Source organism: Leuciscus leuciscus, assembly GCF_965113295.1.
Source record: "Leuciscus leuciscus genome assembly, chromosome: 10".
Classification (NCBI taxonomy): Eukaryota; Metazoa; Chordata; class Actinopteri; order Cypriniformes; family Leuciscidae; genus Leuciscus; species Leuciscus leuciscus.
Genome location: NC_138734.1, coordinates 9,367,319 through 9,394,813, shown reverse-complemented (window position 1 = coordinate 9,394,813; position 27,495 = coordinate 9,367,319). Strand labels below are relative to the sequence as shown.

General features: G+C 39.1%; 2 long non-coding RNA genes across 2 annotated transcripts; one reads left to right on the top strand and one right to left on the bottom strand.

The window, feature by feature from the left end:
* The first annotated feature begins 8,306 nt into the window (after positions 1-8,306).
* Positions 8,307-12,620, top strand: LOC309507419. Its single transcript, XR_014209145.1, has 2 exons — positions 8,307-9,089; positions 12,221-12,620. It is a non-coding gene; the product is annotated as an uncharacterized lncRNA (long non-coding RNA).
* Positions 12,621-12,771: 151 nt separating this feature from the next.
* LOC309507418 lies at positions 12,772-15,704 on the bottom strand. The gene is made up of 3 exons (XR_014209144.1): positions 15,583-15,704; positions 14,635-14,724; positions 12,772-13,508 (listed from the first exon to the last, which is right to left on the bottom strand). It is a non-coding gene; the product is annotated as an uncharacterized lncRNA (long non-coding RNA).
* Between the last annotated feature and the right edge of the window lie 11,791 nt (positions 15,705-27,495).

The following is a 27,495-nucleotide window of genomic DNA, read 5'->3' as shown; positions in this document are numbered from 1 at the left end:
GGCAGAGCCACAAATATAGCTGTTAAATTTGGATATGATAATGTGTTCTGGCAGACTCAAGAAATCACAACAACTCAAAAAGACATAGAGAAATGTCTATTTCCATACAAAATGTATTCTAAATTATTTAAATAGCATTACAATACAAAAATGTTTGAGAAAACTTACGTCCATCTTGAATTTCTTTTAAAGATGTTCTTTGTGCTAACATTGTTCACTAGCATGGCTGAGCTGTGCCTGCTAAATATATCCTGGGTTATTTCCTGGCACATGAGAATGCAATTTGCATTTTATAATTACCTTTGTTTTGTCTTGTCATTCTATTTCAAATTATTATATGCACAATCTTTTAGTTTGTGAATTGAAAGGCCAGCAAGTCTTTTACAATTAGCAAGGCTAGGCTGTGGAATAAACAAACAAGCAACATATGATATGACTGTAAATATGAGTAAACCCCAATTAACATTAAAGTCGTTTTTTCAACTGGATACACATTATAACATACACAAGTCAACTGCTAATGCTAATTTGCTACAACCATATAGTTTGTCTAAAACTGGTAAGACACAATTGTTGCTTCCACACAATTTGCAGATGTGGTGTATTTTTCAATACACTCTCAGTTCTCTGCGTATGTCTTATTATAAACAGAGTATATTTTCTATCCTGAATGCAAAAGCATGTTTCATATTTCGGTAACACTTTATTTTAAGGTGACATAGTTACACGTCGCTACATGCATACTCTAGAGATAAATTATGCATAATTACAAGTAACTAACCCTAAACCAAACCCTGACCCTTACCCTAATTGTAACTCTAGTAAGTACAGTACATGTAGTTAATTAATATTAATCTGTACTTATTTGAGTAAGTACAATGTTACTACCTTCAAATAAAGTGTAACCCATATTTCTTCAACTGTGGACACTTTTGCCCCTGATTGGTTGATGGACTGACTACAAAATAATGAAACTTAAAATACTGTTTTCATTCTCTCTTATTTCTCCCTTGATCAATTTAATTTATCTACCATAATTTATCTACCATATATATATATATAATTTAATTTTTTCACAGAGGAACATGAACATTTTCATGTGGTTTACATCATTATAGTATTAATAAATATTTTACTTAATTCATATTTTAAGGACAAGAATCAAAATATAAGCACGAAAGACATTTGAAAAGTAGCAAAAATAAATGATGAGAGCATGGGAGTTTTTCCCTCAGTGTTTAAGTTTTTTTCAGAATGTGATATTTGGTAATTGCATTTGTATTTGTATATATAATTGGGGAAACTGGTATATGCAAATGTGAAATGTGTTTATCCACCTGAAAAATACTGTAATATTCAGTTGCAGAGCAGTATCAGGAAAAAATGGTGTTGCTGACATTTTCTTTGTTATTTTTACCTCTGATCAATTACTGATTAATTGCATAGCTTTTGCTCATAATCTTATCAGTATATGACATTTCATTTTACGGAAAAGAAACGCAATATTCACATTCACATCCTAATAGGCCAGTGTGGTTCCTTTCATGATCAGTTTATTGATGTCTCTGCTTCAACCTTTCCCCTTTTAAGTATCTGTGCCAAATGAAATCAAACAAACCAGCGTTTCCTGTATTAAGCCCTGTACCAATTATGGGACTTGATCAATAACAGCCTCCCTCTAGATACCACTCAGACAAAAGGCCGGAAAACCTTCTGTGGCCACTCTAGGAGGAGTGCTCTCCATAGTGAAACCCTAATGAGATACATTGCTATGACATCTAAATCAATATCCATGTTAAATATAAATATGTACATAGTTTGGTAGCTCATGCTTGCTGGAGTCTGGTGGAAAACGGCAAATAAATCAATGACTCTCTGCCCGTAATGTAATGTAACACCCCTCTTTCCCCCGTTTGTTCAGGGATCTAAGAGTAATGCAGCACAAATGAAAATTCTTTGAAAGAGAATTCATATCTGATATCAAATTATAGTTTTTGATAAGGGAAATACATTTGTATCTACATGAGGAAATGCACATCTGATAAAGATCATATCCACTTATGAGTGGATATGATACAGGCACTTTTGTCTTTTTTTACTACCTTCTTTTAGGTCATGACACAGTCATGTTCTGTTTAGTTTCATTGCCATGTTCCTTTTCGTTTTCATTATCACCATTTGCCTGAGTTCGGGTTCTTTTATAATTTTAAAACTTTTAAAATGTATCTAGTTGTCATGGTTTCTAATTAGTTCTCACCTGTTCCCTGTTCTGTTAATGCTCTTTCCCTGCCATCTGTTCCTTCTGTTCATTGTCTCATGTTAAAAGTTTGGTAGTTGTGTTCTTTGTTTTTTAAATCATGTCGCACATCGTTTTCGGATTAAGCTACAGTGCACCTTTACAAAATGTGAGACCTAAATAAGATTATAACAGCAAAGGGATTTATAATAATCGATACTACTGTGCATATGCTCCTGCTGGAACAGGGGTATTGCTTCCTCAAGGATCGTTGAGGGACTTCCTAGATCTGGCACGCCTAACTCATTACCCTGACTGCTCACTTTTGCGTATTCTTCACCAGCCTCTGTGAGTGGTCGAAGGCACGCCTTTCCATGGATGGTCTTTGAGGAAGCTTTGCCGAATATGTGGAGTGGGTCCTGGTAAAATGTGAGTCCCCCTTTACCATCTGCCACACTTTTGAGGACAATGCCAGCCCCACTCCAGACCCAGAGCCCAGTCAGCCTTCAGCCATCCCCGCTGCGGAACAGCCAGAGCCCATTGCAGACTCTGAGCCCGAGACCGCCACAAAGCAAGAGCCGATCACTAGAGGCTACTTTTGTCCCAGAGCCCGAGCCCAACGCAGAGTCTGTCCAGGTGTGTGAGCCGGCATTAGCGTCTGTCGTTGAGGGCATATTAGTGGAGTTTGTCTGAATAGATTGGAGCACTGTCCACTCTCCAGTCGCTGAGGTGCGTGAAATGAGCTGGGTTACAGGGTTAATTATTTTATGAGCTGGATGAGGAAATATTTTTGGTCTACAGTCTCTGCTGGTTCCGTCCAGTTCCAAGTCCTCTTTGTCATCACTGGTTTATCACCAGAAAGTACTGCAGCACATAGTGAATGCAGCAGGAAAGATCGTCTGTGCCACACTACCTTCCCTCAATTACATTAACAATACCCGATTAACCCGAAAAACACTCAGTATAGTGGGTGATCCCACCCACCCCTCACACGGCTTCTTTGGTCTTCTGCCATCTGGGAGGAGGTTTCGGAGCCTGCAGGCCCGAACTACCAAACCGAAGAACAGCTTAATCCACCAGGCTGTCAGGAAGTTGAACTCTTAGCCCTCTGCCCTTAGATGCACTGAACTGTGACTCTTCACCCCCATAACAAACACACACACACACAAAATTACACAACGCACCAGACACTTTTGCTGGTTTTACTATTGCTGCTCTCTCTTTTTGAATACTGTTTGCACTTTATGCACAATGCACTGTTTGCACTGTTTGCACTGTGTGCCTGATGTTTTTTATTGTTTGTATTATATATATATGGTGTTTTGCACCATGTGTCTGTGGGAAACATAATTTAAATCCTCGGTATGTCCTGTACATAAAGTAGAATTGACAATAAACTTGAACTTGAACTTAAGCCCCGTCCCAAGTCATCTCAGTCATCGCTGGTTAAGAGTCGTCACAGTTTTCAATGGTTAAGCCAAGTTCTAAGTCATTCCAGTTATCACTGGTTATCCCAAGTTCCAAGTCATCTCCGTCATCGCTGTTTACGCCCAGTTTCAAGTCATCTTCGTCACTGCTGGTTAATCCCAGCCCCAGGTCTTCTTTTTGCCACTGGTTTAGTCCAGCATCAAGTCTCCTTTGTTGTCTAGCACCAAGTCTCCTTCGTCCAGCACCAAGTTTCTTTCATCAACATTGCCTCTGCACAGCTCCAAGTCTCCTTCGTCACGAATGATCCCGCCAAGCCTGCCAGTTCCTTGACCTCGCCTCCACAGTCTCCCTTCAGCACCCATGCTCCTCCTTCTGTCGTTCCAACCAGATGCTCTGATCCGCCTGGGGCTTCCTTGTCATCAACTCCGCCTTGGCCTGTGGATCCCTCAGCTCTGCCTCACGCCTCCAAAACTCTACTACGGCCCTCCAATCCATCAGCTCCACCTTGGCTCAGTGCTCTCTCGGCTTCACCATAGCCTGTGTTCCCTCAGGCTCCACAGGGCTCCCTCGTCCCTCTGGCTTCACCTTGGTCAATTGTTGCTCTGGCTCCGCCAATTCCTTCATCGTCCTCAATCTCACTGGCTCCACTCTGGTCTGCCAAGCCTTTGTCTCCACCTCGGTCACGTGCGCCTGCAGCTCCACCTTGGCTCTGATGACTTACGAGTCATCAGCTGCATCTCGACTCAAATTCCTCCACTGTCCTCACTACCACCGTATCTGCCCTGGTCTGCCAAGCCCACGTCTCCACCTTGGCCTTCCAGGCCTTCAGCGTCACCCTGGGTCTACGTCTCCTCTGCTCTGCCTGAGTCTCTCACATCTCCACCTGGCTCTAGTCTGGCTCCTCCCTCCATCAATTCTACAATGGACCTTCATCCTGTCTTGGCTCTGGGTCATCCTCTGGCTCCTCCCATCTCTGCTCTAGCTCCTCCCACCTTCATCTCCTCCCAGGTTCATCCAACGGTCATCTTCTTCTGCACCTGTTCTCTGTTCCATTAATGATCTTCCCCTGTGTATTTAAACTCTCTGTTTCTTCTGTTCATTGTCTCACGTTAAAGTTTTGGTAGTTGTGTTCTCGTCTGTGTTTATTAAAGTAATTCTTAATTGTTCATTCTTCGTCATGCATCGTCTTTGGATTTAGCTACAGCTTACTGTTACAGGTGACATTGAAACTCCAAATCTTGGAATATTTTTTTTTTAAATTAATTATCATCATCATTTATTTGTGATACTTTTTAAATGCATTTTATGTACGTGTACTTAGTTTTTTTTTATCCTTGATGAAAATGCATTAAAAAATATTATTACAAATTTGTATTATGTTTAAAAATATGATATTCTGGCAAAATAATCATAAACATTATTAATTACAATCATAAACATATAAATGATTTATATACATACTTACGGCTGTCCCTCCATTGTGGTGTAATTTCCAGTACAGCCAACACCTTCCCCTTAATAAAGTTTTACTTGCATGTTGTTAAGTGTACTTGGTTACCAAGAAGGCAACATTGTTTTTAAATATATTATTCCAAAAATATTGAACATTTTATTTCTACCACAGAATGGTGATTTGAAATGTGGTACAAATGTAAATTTACTTGTATCATGACCAGTATTTAGGTGGAATGGTATTTTCCATTTGTTTTTTTATCACACATATGCATGCCATATACAATATCATGTCACCATGTGGGTTAATTAACCAGAATGGGACAGTTTAGGCTTATGCAAATAATTGTCTTTGAAATTATTCAAAGCAACTTGCATCATAATTAGAAGCAAAGTGTGTCATCATCAAACTGTAACAAACTCTAAAAGTATGAAGTTATTCAGCTTCAGACTGAACTTGCGAAAATCATAATATCACTCTGACTCCATTTCTATCTCTGTTATTGTTATAGCCATATATAGATTGTACAGATACCCCACTGTCCATCACATCCAGACCGACTTGAGGTGAGTCCAGGATCAATACTGCAGGCGATGAGGATAAGGAGCCCTTAACAGCCTTAATATGATTGAATCCATACTGCAGCACTTTCCATACAGCACCAATAGTGAATTTAGCTGTTCTTGCTCTGCAAACTGATTGTTGTATTGATTGTGAATATCTAAATGTCCCATCTGTGTTGATCCTCTGCCTCTTGAGATGGATATTAATGAGACACTCCAGATATCTCATGCATCATCACAATCCAGGTTGCCACGGTGCAAGTGAAGGTAGATATTTTGCACTTCATAAATGCTGATACTTGCAGAGGATTCTTGCTGCATCTGCTATTATTATTCATTATCCCAGCTAACAAACATTTGTTTTAACAATGTTCTGCTAACATTCCCATTAAGTTATGAAAATTTCTGAATGATCTCTGATCTCTCTTTAAATGTTTTAAAAGCATTTTTTCTTGTTTATTTAGACATTAATTGCACATTCTATTTTATGTTGCAAACATTAGGGAAACATTACCTTTGAGTGTTCTCTGAACATTTTGAAACAAATAGTAACATAAAAAAAAAAAAAAGATAGACAAACGTCCAACTAAAATTTTTCAGAAAAAAACATTCCATGAACAATGTATAAATAATGTGTTTATGTTAACGTTTTGAGAACATTCACCAGATGACTTCTATTAACCTTACTGGAGGTAGTATACAGTAATTTGAGATTGGCTGAGCAATGTCTAAAAAAATTGTTTTTGGAGTGTTAGGCCTTCTTGATTCAGCATAGAAATATGATTTTCAAGGATAAGTGAACATTAGAGAAGAAATAGCCCACTTTACACTATATTCATAAAATCAAACACTGTTTTGTTGTGTATGAATGATATTGAGATGTGATGTAAGATATGTGGAGGAGGTTTGATTTTTCCTCATTTAGACATACAATGCCAAACAACACCTCAGATTCGGGCAATGATCAGCTTACAGCATGGAGGTATGTGACTACACCATTAAGAGTTACTGCGTGGGATGAACTGGCACCACGCATTACTGTTATTTAACGCATGCTCCTCATTAAGAAAACATTGTTTTATATTTGTATAAAATTATTTTAGGGGAAAAATCCATTGGTTTTCACACATCAAAAAGCATCTTCCTGAAGAAGCTGCATGAGAAAAAAAGAAAGAAAAAAAAACTATTTTTGTGTTCCCTGGAAAAAATGCTTATGACAAGCAAAAATAAATTACAATGTAATTTTAATTTATTGTGTGCTGCCATATAAAAAAAAAAAAAAAAAAAACCAACCCTGTGAGGATTTTCATCAAAAACTGAATTTGCATATACAGTACAATAAAATACAGTTTCCTGAAAATATGGATGAAACCAGTAAAATTTGCTTAGAAAATTGTGATATTTCCCCATCCTGCAACTGCCACATTGTGATACCAATGAAAATATTGTCCTTTTTCAGATTATAAGGAAGTACATTGGTTTCTAAATACAGGTCATTGGGAAAGGTGAATACAATCTCTTCCAGCTGTGGCTCGGACCACTTTAAAACCTCTGGTCTCGCTCTCCTGCCTTTAACTATTGGTATACACAGGGTTTTTTCACCTCTCCATGGCCTAATCAGAATGAAAGAAATTGCATCTTGGAAGCACAGAACAATCTGGACCAAGTTCACAAAACTACTACAAAACTACAGCCATTTTTCAATATTTTAAGTTAAATGTAGCTTGAAATTGCAAAGTACTTTTTCAGTGGGAACAAGTGTTTGTCCACAGGCAACCATAAAAAGAGCCATTCCAACACATTTGGTTGCTTTAACCCAAAATGTTATATGGATTTTAACATAGCTGTGAGATCATAGCAAATAAACTAGATTAAAAAAAAGTTTATAGACAAACTTTAAGTTGGCTTGAAAAATCCTAGCCCAAAAGTTTGAAGTTGTTTTAAAAGCTTGAAGTTTGAAGGTTTTCAGTTTGAAATAGTCAAAGTTTTAGTTTAGAAGTTTTAGAATCTATCTACGGTAGCTAAGCATAGATAGAAAGATCAGATCTTTACTCCATTTTAAACTGGTTGGATTTATGGGTTTCACTTTATTTTGATGGTCCCTTTAACTCATTCTGTGAATAAGTAACGCTGCACCTACATGTCAACTAACTCTCATTAGAGTGTTACTGGAGTGTTAGTTTACTGGTAGGGTTAGAATAAGTAGAGATGTAGTTGCAAAGTTACTTATAGTCAGTAGAATGTCTGTTGGAGGATCATCACAATAAAGAGTTAGCAGATATTAAGTAGACGGTCTACTGATACTTGAATGAGAGTTAGTTGATAAGTAGTTGCAAATTTACTTATAGTCAACTGAATGTTCAAAAGGGACCATCAAAATAAAGTGTTACCGATTTATGCCTATGCCTACACCGATTTATAAAGTCCCCATGAAATTCAGAAGTTTTGTGGATTTTATATGTTGGCCTCATGACCTGTTTACACCAAGGATGATAACTACAACGATAATGATAAAGATAAAGTTATAAAAATTGCTCTAAATTTAAAAGAATAGCAGTGTCCATACCACAACTATAACGATACCAGTACAGAGAAACAATTTCGTTGGAATCACTATCACAACAATTAATTTGTTAGTTTGACTAAAAAAAGTAAGTTACCTGGTTGCCTTAAAATTTTGAGTTCATTGAAACTAAAAATGTTAGTTTTTACAACAAGTGATTTTGTTGTTTCAACTATTATTTTGTTATTTGAATCAAAGATTATTTTTTAACTTAACGTTGTTTTGTTGTCATAACTTAAGATAAAATATTGTATCAACTTATTCAAGCAATCAAAGGGATTAAGTTAACTTACAAATTTAAGTTCACTCAACTTAACTTAATATTATATTAACAAACTATTTTAAGTTAACTCAACTTAATCTTAACTACATATAGTTTGTTGTAACAATTAACTAAGAAGTTTACACGGTTGCCTTAAAATTATGAGTTAACACAACTTAACATGACAAAAGCTTTTTTGTTCAAACTAATTCTGGAATAACAGAGCACAAATAAACCATAACTTTAACATTTATTATAACATTCACAAAAATATTAATTCACTGAATTGTCTGACAAGTATATCTTAGTATAAATGAGTAGGCCTATGACAGAATTAACTGCTGTTTGAAAAAAAAAAAAAACATTAAAACACATTAAAGCAACAGGATACAAGCTGCTGCTATAAATGTCAAGCATGTGTGAGAATAAACAAATGTCAGTGTGATGGCATTAACATCAGCTTGAATTAAGTGCAATAGAATTAAAAACAAAAAACCCATTTAATGAACATTACACATGAAAATCATTTGCTCAAAACAATATTTTGTCTGTTCAATAAAACAAAACAAGTATGGAGTATGCGAGTATGTAACGGTCACCAGCCGGAGTGCCCTTGAGAGCCACCAGAGGGCACTCCACACTGGACCATCATATTCACTCACAGACTACAATTCCCATCCTGCATCTTCCTGGACTGATTATTTCATACACCTGCACTGATTACACGCACACCTGCACCTCATTCACACACACATAAAAGCCACTTCCACACTCCACTTCTCTGCGAAGTATTGCATTGCCCCGGCGTACAATTTCTGAGCGGTTTCCCTGTGTTTGCTGAACTGTTACTGACCTTGGATTGTTTACACCGACTTCTGATTCTTCTTCTGCTGCCTGTCTTGACCCGGATTGTTCATTGGACTGTGATTCCTGCCGCCTGCCTCGACCCTTGCCTGTTATCTGTTTCTGCTCTGAGATTATCTCCATTGTTCTGTCTGCCCCTGATTTACCCTGCCTGTTGATTATTCTAATAAAGCTGCAATTGGATCTTACTGCGTCCTCCACTTCTTAACAGAATACTTCGCCGCTTCAGATCCAGCAGCTGAGAAAAGACCGAGACCCACCATGGACCCACTAATCAGTCTCTTCCGCCTCAGTCAAGGTAACCAATCTATAGAGGAATATGTTGAACAATTTTGTGAGCTCTGCCATGGGGTAGACTTGGACGAGGCAGTCTTAAAGGATAGTTTCAGATATGGGCTTGAGGACATGTTAAATTATCTAATGCCTGACAACACCCCTCAATGGACTCTATGTCAATATATTGAATTCGCTCTGAGGTTAAGCAGATCATCCTTGTCCCATGAACTTACCACACCCGTTGAACCAGAATTCTGCTATACCTCCCCGTACTCTCGTTACGTCTTAGCAGAATTTCCAGAGCCTTGTCACTTCTCAGCAGATCTTCCAGAGCCTTGTCACTTCTCAGCAGATCTTCCAGAGCCCAGTCACTTCTCAGCAGATTTTCCAGAGACTGTTCCCGTCACGCCAGCCATCAAGCTAGTCACCGGATCGGTCTATTATCGTCCAGGACTGGTATCCAGTGTGGCCGATTCCCCGCTGAGGTCAGTACGTGTTGCCATAAGGGCCATCGTGCAGGAGTCTCGTCCCGCTGAGACTATCCTGCATAAATCATGTTTTACCGAGACCTTCCTGCCTGAGTATCTTCCTGCCGAGCCTGCACTTCACACCAGTCCAGCCAAGCCTGCACTTCACGCCAGTCCAGTCGAGCCTGCACTTCACGCCAGTCCAGAGCTGTGTTCACCGCTGGTCCTGCCCAGCACAAAGCCTTCACCGCTGGTTCCGTCCAGCTCAGAGTCCTCTTCACCGCTGGTCCCGTCCAGCCCAGAGTCCTCTTCGCCGCTGGTCCTGTCCAGCCCAGAGCCCTCTTCGTCGCTGGTCCTGCCCAGCTCAGAGTCCTCTTCGCCGCTGGTTCTACCCAGCTCAAAGCCCTCGCCGCCGCTGGTCCCGTCAAGCTCAGAGCGCGCTGATCCTGATCCAGAGACTGAGCTTCATGTCACGTCAGCCGATCCAGAGACTAAGCTTCACGTCACGTCAGCCGATCCAGAGACTGAGCTTCACGTCACGTCTGCCGATCCAGAGACTGAGCTTCACGTCACTTCTGCCGACCCAGAGACTGAGCTTCACGTCACTTCTGCCGACCCAGAGACTGAGCTTCACGTCACTTCTGCCGACCCAGAGACTGAGCTTCACGTCACTTCTGCCGATCCAGAGACTGAGCTTCACGTCACGTCCGCCCGTCAAGAGTCTCGTCCCGCCGAGACTGAATCTGTTCCTGAGCCTGAATCTGATCCTGATACTGAGCCTGAATCTGTTCCTCTTCCTCTTTCTGCGCCTGTGTCTTCGGACAAGATGGCCGACTCCACGCCTGTGTCTTCGGACAAGATGGCCGACTCCACGCCTGTGTCTTCGGACAAGATGGCCGACTCCACGCCTGTGTCTTCGGACAAGATGGCCGACTCCACGCCAGTGTCTCCGGACAAGATGGCCTCTGCCGAGCCAGTGTCTCCGGACAAGATGGCCGCCGCCGAGCCAGTGTCTCAGGACAAGATGGTCTCTCCCGAGCCAGTGTCTCAGGACAAGATGGCCACGTCGCCTGAGCCCTCAGCAGAGATGGCCGCCGACACGCCTGAACCTGAGTCATCAGCAGAGAAGGCCGCCAACACGCCTGAACCTGAGCCCTCAGCAGAGATGGTCGCCGACACACCTGAACCTGAGCCCTCAGCAGAGATAGCCGCTGCCACGGTGTCTGTTCCTGAGCCGGTGTCTGTTCCTGTGTCTGTGTCTGTTCCTGTGCCCTGGCCGCCTGAAGGGTCGTCTCCTCCCTGGCCGCCTGAAGGGTCGTCTCCGCCCTGGTCGCCTGCACAGCCTGATCCGCCCTGGTCGCCTGCACAGCCTGATCCGCCCTGGTCGCCTGCACAGCCTGATCCGCCCTGGTCGCCTGCACAGCCTGATCCGCCCTGGTCGCCTGCACAGCCTGATCCGCCCTGGTCGCCTGCACTGCCTGATCCGCCCTGGCCTTCCGTATTACCGCAGTCTCAAGGTCCTCTTCCGCTCCACGGACCTGGCCCTCCATCCCGCCCCCGGATCCGCCTCCGGGCCACCTCCCACCTGGACAGTTTGAGCGTCTGGAAGCCGCTCTTTGGGGAGGGGCTATGTAACGGTCACCAGCCGGAGTGCCCTTGAGAGCCACCAGAGGGCACTCCACACTGGACCATCATATTCACTCACAGACTACAATTCCCATCCTGCATCTTCCTGGACTGATTATTTCATACACCTGCACTGATTACACGCACACCTGCACCTCATTCACACACACATAAAAGCCACTTCCACACTCCACTTCTCTGCGAAGTATTGCATTGCCCCGGCGTACAATTTCTGAGCGTTTTCCCTGTGTTTGCTGAACTGTTACTGACCTTGGATTGTTTACACCGACTTCTGATTCTTCTGCTGCCTATCTTGACCCGGATTGTTCATTGGACTGTGATTCCTGCCTCGACCCTTGCCTGTTATCTGTTTCTGCTCTGAGATTATCTCCATTGTTCTGTCTGCCCCTGATTTACCCTGCCTGTTGATTATTCTAATAAAGCTGCAATTGGATCTTACTGCGTCCTCCACTTCGTAACAGAGTATGTACAACCTCAAAGTGAATGAAATGAGAACTGTTGACAAGCAAACCACAAAATATCAGGCCACTATTCATAACAAATCTCAACGAATATTAAAAAGCATTTCTCAAACAGCATTTAAAGGGTTAGTTCACCCAAAAATGAAATTTGTCATTACTCACCCTCTTGTCGTTCCAAACCTGTAAGACATTAATTTGTCTTTGGAACACAAATTAAGATATTTTTAATGAAATCTGAGAGCTTTTTGTCCATCCATTGACAGCCTATGCAACTACCACTTTCAAGCCCCAGAAATGTAATAAAGACATCATTGAAGTAATCCATGTAACTCCAGTGGATTAAGCTCAAGTTTATGAAGCGATGTGAGTGCTTAGTGCAAAAATAAAAATATTTACAAAATATTAATCTATCAATCTTCAACGCACCTTTTTTTTTTTTTTTTTTTTTTTTTTTGCAAACAAAGCACTCACTTCAAAAACTTGAGCTTAATCCACTGGAGTCACATGGATTACTTCAATGATGTCTTTATTACATTTCTGGGGCTTGAAAGTGGTAGTTGCATAGGCTGTCAATGGATGGACAAAAAGCTCTCAGATTTCATAAAAAAAATCTTAATTTGTGTTCCAAAGACGAATGAATGACTTACAGGTTTGGAACGACAAGAGGGTGAGTAATGACAAATTTCATTTTTGGGTGAACTAACCCTTTAAAACTAACCCTGCGAAACAGGTTTCTTCATCTATTCCACATTTGTAAAGGCTTAATGTGAATGGATGAGCAAATGAAAGAAGAAAAAATAAACACTTACATTGAAGTTGCATATCTTTGAACAAAATGATTTTCTCCTTTTCATTAGAGCTAGCAAAGAGTTATATTTGTTTCTGAGATTTTGTCTTCAAAGTTGATGAATAAAAACATCAAGTCAGAATGTCAGTGAGTGTGAGTAGGGGAGAGTAAAATCCTCTTCCACTAAACACTGAACAGTTTGTTCCTTATTCCGTGAACTCTGGCCGAACATGTCTCGCCACCAATTTTCATGAGCACTTTTTGGAGTACTTCAAATGTATATTTGACCTCTTTGGGGTAAGTGATATCCAGAGCATAAAGAAGCCCCATTAGTACAGCAAAGGCATTTGACACGTCCTTTAAGCCATCAAGCACAATCTCCTCCTCTATCACCACAGCCACATCAAGTATTTCCTTTGGGAGGAGGTTTGCAGTGTTCTCCTCTGTGACCACCAAGAGTCCAACATTCATCCCCTTCACCACCTCTTCCTCATCAGTTGGCTAATAAGAGAAAAAGTAAATTACTATGAATCATAAAATTACAAAATTACAAAGCATTTGTAGGTTAACAATGAATGAGTTTTAAACAGAGGCGAGCCTGCATAGTCCATTGAATCTATAGTACAATTAATGGTAAATGTTCTTTAATGTTTTAATTATTTTAAACCAATAATACTTTAATAAATTTAGGTCTTGGCCACGTCAGTTTAAAATAGCTTAAAATTATTTCAGTTACTCCAAAGAACTTTACATTGTACATGGGGTAGACCCCCTCCCCTGAAAAAAAGAAAAGTCATTGGCCAAACCCCATTCCCATAAGAAAAAAACAAACAAACAAAAAAACAGATATGACACTAATAATGTGACACAAATTATTTTACTGAAAAACTTTTAACTTTGCAGTCCAACAAAGTGCAATGTGTCGATAAAATATTTTAAAACACAAAAATTGACTTTTCTTGGTCTGGACGATATATCGTTAAAAGGGATACTCCACTTTTTTTGGAAATAGGCTCATTTTACAAATTAACAAAGAGTTTCAATATTTTTCCTATTTAAAACTTGACTCTTCTGTAGTTACATCGTGTACTAAGACTGACGGAAAATGTAAAGTTGTGATTTTCTAGGCTGATATGGCTAGGAACTATACTCTCATTCCTGCGTAATAATCAAGAACTTTGCATGAGTCCAGCAGGCGTAATGATATGACGCAGCGCCTGATAATAGTCCCCAGCTCGGTAGCCTATTATCAGGCGGCATGCGCTGCGTCATATCATTACGTGGATGATAGGTGGATTTCATATCATTAAATAGGAAAAATATTGAAACTCTTTGTTAATTTTTTTGAGAGAGATGCTAATGGTCTTGTCCGGTTCAATTCATTATGCTAAGCTATGCTAAAAGTGGTACCGCCAGACCCGGAGATCAGCTGAATGGATTCGAAAACGGTAAAACTCAACTGTTTAATTCTGGGGGAGTTGTAAAATGAACCTATTTCCAAAAAAAGTGGAGTATCCCTTTAAGCATCGATACTATGATATGTGTATCTGCGATAGGCAGTATAAAAAAAATCCTTAGCATTGAGCCCTGACTTTATTGTATTACAACAAACATGATATTTACATACCTCACAAATTTTGATGAACTTAGAGGGTTCCTCTTTAAGGAAGTAAGGAAACCCAAAAAGGACAACTGCTCTTCTAGGTTGGTTTGAGCTCTGCAATGAAAAACATTGTTTTAAATGAAAACTAGTAGTCATAAGCCACTTTTCCGCTGTCAGGCCAGTGCAAGCCAGGGCAAACAGCGTGCCGGGAGAGGACCAATAGCCTCGGACCTCGAGCACCGAGGCCAAAATCAAGTTGCGTTTCCACTTTCAGGCCAGTAGCTCTGCAGTGATTCCCTAAAACCCACCCTTAACATGCCTCCATAGAACAACATCAGACAACCCCACCATTACTTAAAGACTTGAGATTCTAGTATCGATATTTGACCAATGTTTTACAATAAAAAATGTTACAGTGACATTAACTTATTACTTTGTGTCAGGAGTGCTTATCAATCATGCTGAATCAAACTGGTATTTATCATTTCATATAAAAGAGCATCAACAAATGGAAAAAAAGTGGAAGGGAAAAAAGAGACATATAAAACATATGTGTATTTATTATCGCTATGGTTAGCATAAGTAGCCTTTAGCATCACATATAAATATATATCTGCTTCATACAGTGATCAGAATCTCCATTGAATCGCAACACTCGCTGGTGTCTTAAAGTGAGTTTTGAACTGAAAATTGATAAAATTGTCTTAAATGTTGAAGTTAGCTGGTAGCCTGATAAAATAACATGATACATTTATTTTATAAAATAAAAAACCTCCAAAAAGCTCTGGCCATTTGCCCAGAGGAAGCCCATTTGAGGCCTGATCAAGCCCTGGAAGTGACAGTGGAAGCATGACTGGGCCTGGCACGCACTAGCATGCTCGATTTTGGCCCGATAGTGGAAACACGCCTATGCTGTTGCATGGAAATTTTAATTAATCAGGCATGTTTAATTTAATCATAACATATACTCACATCATCTTCAAGAGACTGAATCAGGGTCTTGAGTTCTCCAATGTCTTCGGCTTGGTACAACAGCAAAAATCCTTTCAGGTAACGTTACTCATCAAGCCCATGGAAAAAGGTCGCCTTAATGTATACAGTAGTTCTTGATGTGAACATGCCTGTAATCTATATTATTGAGGGCTAAGGTGTCAGTTTCATCCATTTTTGTATATAATCTCACAGGTTATTACTTTGCTATGGGACTTTCAGATGAAGCATTAAAAAAGGCCGCCGGAGAGGTGTGGTACTCCACATGGACAGGAAGTCAATAGGAAGCCATTAGCACTCTGAGGGAAGCTACTGTATAAGGACATTATGGTGATGGCATTTCACATCCTTTCCTGTCACTTCCTGATTGTTTGTACACAGCCTTCTACCTCTAAGATCACTTACAGTAAAAAGCTTTTTACACTATTCCTTTCTATTTAAAGCTGAATTTCTGATGCTGCATGCAATCATCCGTTTCATTTCTATACTTACATTTATGCATTTGGCAGACACTTTTATCCAAAGCAACTTACATTGCATTCATTGGCACATGGCACACATTTACATTCTTATACAATCTTGCTTTCCTTGGGAATCGAACCCATGACCTTGACGTTGCAAGCGCCAACGCTCTACTGTTTGAGCTACAGGGAAAATACTTCAATACATAATTAACTAAAGGCCTTAATTCTGGCATTTCATGCAAAGCTATTTAGCCATTATTAAAGTCTGTGGAGTGTAATTTCAAGATACATCTTTCAATCTTACATCTTGCATCTTATTAGTATTCAAACAATACAGTGTTTCGAGAACACTAGACAGTGTTCTAGTACACATACTTTACTTTTTTTTTTTTACATTCAGACATACAATAAAGCATTAATCAAAAAAAAAAAATAATATATGAATGTTTCATTTGTTATCCACATTATTTAACATGAACTAACAATGAAAAATACTTCTAAAGCAGTCATTTAATTAACATTTAGTAATACATAATTAAAATTAAAAAGATGTATCTGTTAATATTATTTAATGGACCTGAGCTAAAATGAACAGTTGTATTTTTATTAACTAATGTTAATATGATTAATAAATACTGTTGGTTAATACATTAACAATAACTAATTGAACCTTATTGAAAAGTTAGAAATGCAAATTTAGAAATGCATTCAATAGGTTGATATGTTATGTATCAATGTCCATTCAAACATACAAAATGTACACATACACCTTCTGTACAATTTCATTAAAATAGTAATTAGTGAAATACACAATATGCAGTGTATTGCATTTAAAAAAAGTAGTAAATAGATTTTTAGGTTTTACAAAACCAAAACATTAAATAAGTTGTGATGTTACCACCACAAGTGACTTTCCACAAATTTGATGTTATGTCGCTTAAACATACATGGCAATAGCAACATCAAAGCCATAAAAGAATAATCGTTTATTTTGTGCACATTTGAAACAGAGACCAGACTCCAGCAAAACACAAGAGACTATCATGACAGCATGCAAATTACATTTCAAACCACTGTTTCTTTTTCATCTGACAGGGAAGAAATCTGAGTTAGAAACAGGCAATAATTCATCCATCCCAAAGGACTGGAATCGCATTGGCCGTGCATCGGAAATGTTGAAGTAATCCATACAAATATAATTTATAGAGATAAGGTATGCACATGAAAGGCTTTTGGGGCCACAGAGGAGACGAAGGGAAATGATATGCCCTCTAAGATATCTTATTTTTACACAGACAGCACAGTAACTTACTGTGTGCTGTGATTAACCAAGCTAGTGAAAATCTGTTAAAGATTATACCTCAATAACAAAGCCCATATAGGGGACTTAAGGTATTTGCAATTCATTGTTAGTTTTTACATTTGCACTGGTAAGATGGGCCTCTTTTGTGGGTGATACATGTGCTTATATGTCATGTATATGCATACAAAGAATCTACACAAGAGAAACAGTTAGTGCAAAAAAAGAAAAAAGCCTAAGGAGATTTGAAGCCATTGTATCTCGCCACAAAAGTATAACTATAAGGCTGTGCTTAGATTCAAGAGTCGAGGTTTCAGACATTCAAGGTCTTTATTTTGTGGAAGAGATGTTTGCAGCACATTTGAAAGAACATTTTAGATGATTTCTTTTTCAGATATGTATGTGGCATGCAGTATCAAAGTATTTTTATTCTTGAGTGTTATATTTCTTATAGAATTGATTTCTGTCAAAGTGTGAACATTGTCTAGTCTTAAACATGACACATGATGCTAAGAGTGAGTTTAGGAATATAATTTGAATACAATTCTTTATAAAGCATAAAGCATTACACTACAGTAAACACTGTTACAGCCTCACGTGGCTTGTTTTTATGTTAAATAGATAGATAGATAGATAGATAGATAGATAGATAGATAGATAGATAAATATTCAAGAAGTAAAAAGTGCATTTGTGTAACATTAGGCTATTGGTTACAACTTGGCACACTAAGATTTTATTCTGAGCTATTAATGTCTTCCAAAAATGTACACGCCTTCTCAATATAAAATAAATAAAACATACTGAAGATGTTGACATTTAAAGATTGCATGAAGTCAGTCAAATAAAATAAGTTAAAACTTTCATAAAATTACAATTTAACTGTATTCAACATATTACAGCACATTGTTAGCTACCACGCTAGCTTGAATTGCAGATTAATAAGCTGTTTAAAAATAAACTATTTTCTATAGTGTAAATAGTGTTAGATGCTATTTATACTTAATGCAATTAGTGGCAGATACTATTTGCACCTCTATTTATTGTGAAACAGTATGCAATGACATATATTGTATATCATTATATTTATTCAAATTATAAATGGATTCTTCCTTATTGGGACATTACTGTCCTTATCCCTACGCCCTCCCCTACACTGATGCCTAACCCTACAATATTGAACCTGCTGATCAGTAAAGGTGTTCTTGAAGGTCCATGAAGGGAGCCATGGGGTGCGTCTCAATCAGCTCCCTAGTGTAACGTCTCAGGGTAGAAGAAGATGAAGTTCCAGGCAAAGATCCAAAATACTCAATATATTTATTTAAACTGAAGAATATTCGAAACAGTGTGCGTGCACAGACAGAGTGCTAACACAAACATTGACCGACAACTGAAGAGTGAAAAGGGAGAACTTAAATACACAGATGATAATGAGTGACGACAGGTGACGGTGATGATGAAGATGACTAATTAACTAAACACAGGTGACAGAACTGAACTAATGAAGATGATGAAACTAATGACAATGAAAACAAACAGAAAGTCCATGAAAACGTGACAGGGAGGGAGGGGTGGGCATCCTGGAGTCCGTGACGGGGAGGTGAACCGGGTGAAGAATGGACGGACTCCAGGATGGTCCAGACGACCAAGGCGGAGCAGACTAGTCAGGGGGCCATGGCGGAGTAGGAGACCACCCCTCGGGCGGTCCAGGCGGGGACGACCCTTCAGGCGGCCATGGCGATCCAGGCTGAGGAGGTGGCTATGGTGAAGCAGGCTGAGGAGGTGGCCATGGCGATGAGGACCCTTCGGGTGGCCATGGCGGTCCAGGCTGAGGAGGTGGTCATGGTGAAGCAGGCTGAGGAGGTGGCCATGGTGAAGCAGGCTGAGGAGGTGGCCATGGTGAAGCAGGCTGAGGAGGTGGCCATGGTGAAGCAGGCTGAGGAGGTGGCCATGGTGAAGCAGGCTGAGGAGGTGGCCATGGCGAGGAGGACCCTTCGGGTGGCCATGGCGGTGAGGACCCTTCGGGTGGCCATGGCGGAACGGGCTGGTCCGGAGGCGTAGTCCAGTATGGAGTCCTGGGCCAGCGATGAAGAGGGCTTTGAACTGAGCAGGACCAGCGATGAAGAGGACTTTGAGCTGGGCGGGACCAGCGGCGAAGAGGGCTCTGAGCTGGGCGGGACCAGCGGCGACCAGCGGCGAAGAGGGCTCTGGTCTGGGCGGGACCAGCGGCGAAGAGGGCTCTGGGCTGGGCGGGACCAGCGGCGAAGAGGGCTCTGGGCTGGGCGGGACCAGCGGCGAAGAGGGCTCTGGGCTGGGCGGGACCAGCGGCGAAGAGGGCTCTGGGCTGGGCGGGACCAGCGGCGAAGCGGGCTCTGGGCTGGGCGGGACCAGCGGTGAAGCGGGCTCTGGGCTGGGCGGGACCAGCGGTGAAGAGTGCTCTGTGCTGGACGGGACCAGCGGTGAAGAGTGCTCTGTGCTGGACGGGACCAGCAGTGAAGAGGGCTTCGAAGAAGGCAGGATCAGCGAAGAAGGCTTTGTGCTGGGCAGAACCAGCGGTGAAGGCTTTGTGCTGGGCAGGACCAGCGGTGAGGGCTTTGTGCGTTCAGTCTCAGTGGGCATGACGTTCTCAGTCTCAGGTTCGGCGGGCATGACGCATACTGCCTTGGCTTCGGCAGATCTGGCGAGACGTGCGGGCTCGGCTGGACTGGCATGAAGTGCAGGCTCGGCAGGACTGAAGTGAAGTGCAGGCTCGGCAGGGCAGACGACAGGCACAGCTGACTCAGGATCGGCTGGTGTTACAGTGAGGGAGGAACCACAAACCCAAAGAGCTCTGTCCATAAACTCTATAAAAGGTCGATTTAAGTCTTTGAGCAGCAGTATCTGGGCTAGTGGATCTTCAAGTCCTCTCCAGAACCGTTGCTTCATAAACTCCTCCCAGTAAACATCCTGATGCAGATGCAGGTAAACTTCAACAAATTCTTCCAATGAACTCCCATTCTGATTAAACAGAAATGCATCCATATCGTCCTCCTCCATTACTTTAGGGTCGGTCAATCTGTAACGTCTCAGGGTGGAAGATGAAGTTCCAGGCAAAGATCCAAAATACTCAATATATTTATTTCAACTGAAGAATAGTCGAAACAGTGTGCGTGCACAGACAGAGTGCTAACAACACAAACATTGACCGACAACTGAAGAGTGAAAGGGGAGAACTTAAATACACAGATGATAATGAGTGACGACAGTCGACAGGTGACGGTGATAATGAAGATGACTAATTAACTAAACACAGGTGACAGAACTGAACTAATGAAGATGATGAAACTAATGACAATGAAAACAAACAGAAAGTCCATGAAAACGTGACACCTAGCTCCAGAGCTCATGAATCAGTATATCGAGTACATGAATCCGGGCACTGGTAAAGACCATTATTCACTACACATCGAGACAGTAATTACTCAATTTCCAGCGACATGATACGTACAATGTAAATGTACAACACTGCTGAATGTCACCACTGGTATTAATCAACAACAGGCAGGACCTATATCTTTCTTAAATAATTTTCTGTTACATATCCTTACAAAATTTCAGCCGAATGTTAATTAAAAAGGTTAGATTGGTTCACTACGTGTCTAGCAATATGTGTTTATATTGACATACGTTTGACTTTTCAAACCTTCTATTGCGTGTCATTATATTTATTGAGTTTGCTAATTTTTTTTATATGTTTCTTACTTCAGAAATGTGACGTGATTTCCGGTCAGGGAGCATAGTAAGCATTGTGCAATTTTTCAGGGAACGTTCCAGTACACTGGAAGGATTTTGTGACTGATTAAGCCCTTATAATTGCAGAATCCCTGATGGAGTTAGTCTAGTCTTTGCCAACAACATTGGCTATTTGCACTTACTGCAAACAGACACTCTGATAAAGGCAATATACAAACTGATTTATGTTTTGAACTATAGCTATGTTTGCATCCACCTATTTTTATGCACATTTTGGGATATTGCATAATAAAACGCTATATGGAAATTTGCTTTCAAAAGCATGTTTCGAAGTGATTCATTATATATGAAAAAAGACCAACAGTGGCTTTTCCTACCATTGCAACTTATATTTTCCTGAAAATAAGGCAATGTTCATAAAAAAATAAAAAAATAAAAAAATAAAAAATTTTTTTATGACAGCACACTCAAATTCAAACTTTTACTGATGGACTGTCTAAAAATCAGCTCGTGGTTTGATGCCTTTACAGACTCTGTAAATCAGCATGATAGGAATCAATAGTAAAGACTACCACCTGCACAGAGGAGTAAGTTTGAGTGTGTGTACATGAAGAGACAGTGAGCAGGAGGAAGTTAAGACAGAATTACAACAATAAGAAAAGGTATATTTGTGACTAGTGATGTATGTGACAGCCATATGTGTTTTAAAACCAATATTTCAAGAAAGAAATGTTAAGCTTCAATCACAAAAATAATAAGTTCCTGAAGTGAATCCTTCCTTGAATCATTATTTGATCAGACTGCCAAATGCTAAGACAATATCACACAAAATTGAATATGGAAAAAAAAAAATGGATGGCACTCACTGAATAAGTATGATGAGGTCATGCAAAATGGAAGAAACAATAAATTATTTGAGTTCAAGATGAACACTGCAGATTAATAAATAATGTTATTGCAATCCAAGTTTTTTCCCCCTGTGGACCTTTGTTGTTTGTTGCTCTAACTTGGGATTTATGAGCAAATTTTTCAACAAAAAAAAAAAAAAAAATATATATGTTCTGTAATTTCAATTGTACTCCTTCAAATATTGTCCAATATGATTAAAAGATGTTAATATTGTCTTCGGCTTTTTTATTATTATTGTGATATTCAGTTTTAAACAAATCTGCTCAATGCAACAATCATCCAATCAGAATTAAGTATTCTAGAGAGCCATATAATAATGTGCATTTTTATGTAATATCGAATATATTTTAAAATCGATATGTAATATATTTATGTAATAACTATGTAATAACTAATGAATAACATTTTACATAGTTTTTATTTTAATATTTTCTGTTTTGTTAGTAATTTTGTTGTGTGTTTTTGTCATTTGTATTATTTTTGTATGTATATGTCTATGGTTTTACACATTTTTATTTCAGATTAAGTTTTAGTTATTTTAGTACATCAAGCTAATCTAAATGAACTAAATTGCAACTAGCTATATCTTATTTCACATTTATTTTATTTCAAGTATTTTTTAATTTATAGTTGAACTGCTTCTGTTCCATCCTAAGGACAGCACCTGAGAGTCAAGATAAAACTTTTACTGTTAGCAACTGAGGTAATCTCAAATATTTCAACATAAAAACACAGACACACTATTTGTGTGTAAATAATACATATTGACATTAATAGGCTTGACGCTGTGGGCTGTACGTGCTGAAGTCTAGTCTCGACTCTCTTCTCGTGTTATCTAGGGAGTCCTCTACAGACCAATGCCACTCTCAAGAGCACGTGAAGAGCAGATGCCGCCCACAGCATGTATAATGACCCCCATCAAAGTCATCAATAACCGTAATGGCCAAACAGACAGTTACGTTACATTTACCAGAATGAAGAATGAGGCTTTTGTGGCCCTGGACAGCCTTTTACACACTCAGTTTAACTTCCTGTTTATGTCTGCTCTTGTGGCCAGAACTGCATTTCCTTAGAAGTGCCTTAGACACTGTGAATATAGTCACTTGTAGGATTCGCCACTGATAGGCAGCTTGCAGACTGATTATGAGCAAATATGTGCACTTAATTATATTTTAATATTAAATTAAACGTTTTTTTTAATAATTATAAATACCCCCGTAGAGACTGTCGCAGTAGCACCCTTACAGTGTCAGACAAGGTAGCGATAATAGTAGATATATTTAACATTCAGTGTGATAGGTGCTGCCAGAGGTTAACTGTAATGAAAGGCTTTTATAACATAAAGCTAATCCATCACATACATTTCATAATTGCACATCAGACCTCATTAGTCAACTTCTTTATTTATCGTTAAAGGTTTCCAAGGAAACTGTACTAAGCTTCACACAAGACAAATAACAAGTTCCTAGCCAAGAATTTCTGAAAGACTTTTTCATTTTTTATAATAAGTTTGTGATATTTTCTATTTCCCACCCTCTAAACCTAACACTCACACAAACTGTCTCCATTTTTTGAATATTCATTAAAATATTATTTTCAGCCATACTCCTCTCTCCGGCTTCTGCTCATTTGGTAGGTGATTTTAGATTTTGCTAACAGGTCCAAGACGTTATACTAACTATAAGTAACTTTGCAACTACATGTCAACACATTAGAGTATTAGTAGAACGTCTGTTTAATATCTGCTAACACTTTATTTTGATGTTCCCCAACAGACATACTGACTATAAGTAACTTTGCAAGTATGTCAACTTATTCTACTAACCCTAACCAAAACAGTCAACTATTACTCTAATGAGAGTTAGTTGACATATAGTTGCAAAGTTACATATAGTTAGTAGAATGTCTAAAGTGGCCTGTCACAACCATATATCCATTTTTCCCCAATTGAATATGGTTTGCCATATTTATATATATAAATATATATATTTTTTATTTTTTTTATTTATTTTTTGTCCTCAAAATATAGCTATAGGCAAATACACACAGTTGGTTTGTTTATTTGTTATAAATAAATAATTTCAACTGCCTGATTTTCTATTTTATTACAAAATGTTAACTGTATTGTTGCCCAGCTCTAATCTGCTAAATGTGATTATAAGGCATGAGAATATTAGGATATTAAAGCTGCAGTCCATAACTTTTGGCGCTCTAGCGGTTAATAAACAGAACTACATGCATATTGCGGAAGAACATTGTAGCCGGAGCTACTGTACTTCTCTTTGTTTATGTCTATGAAGAGTCACACAGATACTGGGCTATACTCCGCAGTGGTATGACCTGAACCAGTCTAAAATAGTCAGAATATAAACACTTCTGGTTTAAGACATGCTTTTTTGGCCGTTAAATAATGGCGCAAACAACAGTAAATTGACGAGCGGAAACCTTTTAAAAAACCTGATTTAAATACTTTTCTCCCATAAATGTTGTCTGAAAGGGAAACTCCTACAAATGCATGCAATAAGGTCAGACACAAAAAATAACTGTCTACGCCTTTTCAGCGCTAATTTCTCACTGCATGTCTTTAGTAAATCCTGACAGTAGTTTTTTAACACCAAAAGAGGGTTTTGCAGGAGCATGCTGTTGGTAATTCTGGCCCATAGTGTTAACATATTTATTATTATTATTATTATTATTATTTGTTCATTCTTTTTCATTCATATATTTATGTATTCATTTATTATCATCATTGTTGTATTTTTGTTTGTTTTAATGAGAAAGTCTTGCCAGATTATTTTGTCCTAGTACAGCTATAGGCCAATCGATACACACACACACACACACTGAACTTTCCTTGGATCAAGCTGTGCTATAAGTAAGTTCTCTTAGAAGTTGATTAATGAACACGTCACCAGCTTAACCTCATTTGAAAGGTGCACTTTGGACAGCAGTTTTGACCCTCTGCCCTCTTTGAGTAGCCTGGGAGTTTTTGCGTGTATGTGGGCCCATATGTCCACAGCATCTATCTATCTATCTATCTCTCTGTATCTGCACGTGTGTGTAATTGTAAAGGGGTCATTCAGATGTGGGAGCAGGTGAGCAGCTCGTGGGCCGACAGCAGGGCCTCTGGAGGAGTCGTGTGAGATCGGTCTTAACTCTGCCTGCTCAGGGTGATGGATGTATCCAGACTCAACTCTCACACCAACATCCACACCTGCTGTCCCGGCACTGCTTATTGGGCCCATGAATCAATTTAATGAGAGATGGAAAGGTTCAGGACTTCAATAAACACCCAGTTGAATCCCGTCCAATACATGTCCCATAAACTGAGTTTGGGCGCAGACACAACTGGGGCAAATTAGATCACTCCCTTTTTTGTCAACAGAGCGCTGTCGCTCATTCTATTGTCGTCTTGCACTCTGGGCCAAATGGCATTTAGTGTTTATGTCAGCATACTGTCACAATTAAATGTTTTTTTCTTTCTTTCTCGTTTTTAATGGCTTTGCACAAAAAGGTTTTTGCTAAATATTCTTGTGCTTAGCACACACTGCTGGCCAAAAGTTTGGAATAATTAAGATTTCTTAATGTTTTTGTAAGAAGTCTCTTCTGCTCAGCAAGGCTGCGTTTATTTAATAAAAATACAGTAAAAACAGTACCATTGTGAAATATTATTACAATTTAAAATAACTGTTTTCTATTTTTAGATATTTAAAATGTAAATGTTGAAAATAGTTTTTGCTGCTTAAAAAAAAAAAAATATATATATATATATATATATATTATTTTATTTTTTTTGTATAAACCATGATACACTACTATTCAAGTTAGGTAAGATTAAAAACTAAACAAAATGTTACAATATATTATATTTCAAATAAATTATGTTCTTGTGAACTTTCTATTCAATGAATGTCCTGGGAAAAGAAATATTGTGGTTTCCATAAATAATATTAGACTTCTAAAACTGTTTTCAACATTGATAATACTAATAATTATTAATAATTGAGCACCAATAATAATTGATAATAACTGACCTCCAAATCAGCATATTAGATTGATTTCTAAAGGATCATATGACACTGAAGACTGTCAGTAATTTCAATTGGTAATGGTTGATTTTTTTATTGATTTTTTATTACAGGAATAAGTTACATTTTAAAATGTATTACAATATAATTTTTTTTTTATTGTAATAATATCCAACAATATTATTGTTTTCACTGTATTATTGATCAAATAAATGCAGCCTTGGTGAACATAAGTGACTCCTTTCAAAAACATTTTACATACCCCAAACTCTTGACCAGTTCTGTACAGTTTCCTAAATGCTTTTTATGAATTTTGAAAGATTTTGCATTATTTATTTGCATGACCTTCCTTTGCATGGCATGTTATTTTAAATACCTGTCCTGGTAATTGCTACTTAAGTGATACGGACATTGTTGAAAGCATCTGGGTTAAGGCCCGTTCAAACCAAGAACGATAACTATAAAAATAACAGCGGACGATATCATTTTGTTTATTCTAAGCGCGTGCTTGTCTGTCACTTTAAATGCTCAAGCTCGTTACAGCAGGATGGATTCTGATTGGCTGTCAATGTTTTTATCATTAATCAGCTGGATAAAATCATTCTGAAAGTGATTGCTGATGATATCGTTTCACTGTGACATTATCGTTAGAGCCAGTGGCGTAGCGTCTGGGCATGCAGGGTATGCACATGCAAATGGGCCTGGGCCGATAGGGGGCCCGCCAATGGGGAACTTGTAATTAAAACGAGGGAATTAATTTTTAATTCGTGGCCACTGTAAATATATGTTTTGTTTCTCCTATTTTAACTTCTTGTTTCTCCGTAATGTCTAATTTAACGCTGCATTGCCGCACCAAATTTAAAAAGAAAATACAGCAACTACTCTCTACTAGGTTACTAGCGACTAGCTAATTGAACAAACCCTTTCGCACGTACGATCACACCGGTGTGATCAGTCTAAGCTGGTCCCTGGAGCGTACGATCACACCGGTGTGATTAGAACGGTCAGTGCATGACGTGATCAACTGCTAAATTCAAATGTGCTTTCGCGCGTTGGCTGGCGCTGAGCCAGAGACAGGCGCGCTCAGAGCTGTCATATATCACAACTTTTCAGTGTTTTCAACCACATAATGTTTATTTTAGGTTCCAGACATATAAGTACTAAAAAAAACAATACATTACAGTTCGTAAAATACACACTGATGTCAAAGGTAGAGGCAATAATAATCCTTTCCATTATAATTCGTTTTATTCATATCAGATACACATTGTGTAAGTAACTTTAAAGTTTACTCTATTCTTCTCCCAGTTGATCTGCCACTTACTTGTATGTATTTCGGGAGAAGTGGATGAATTAACGTGTTGTAAATCCAACAGATCCGATTCTCTGAACTGCGCGTCTGCGGCACAAACTAAGATGGCGGCGCCCATCGCGAATACAGCTGAACTAACGCGATCGTTATAA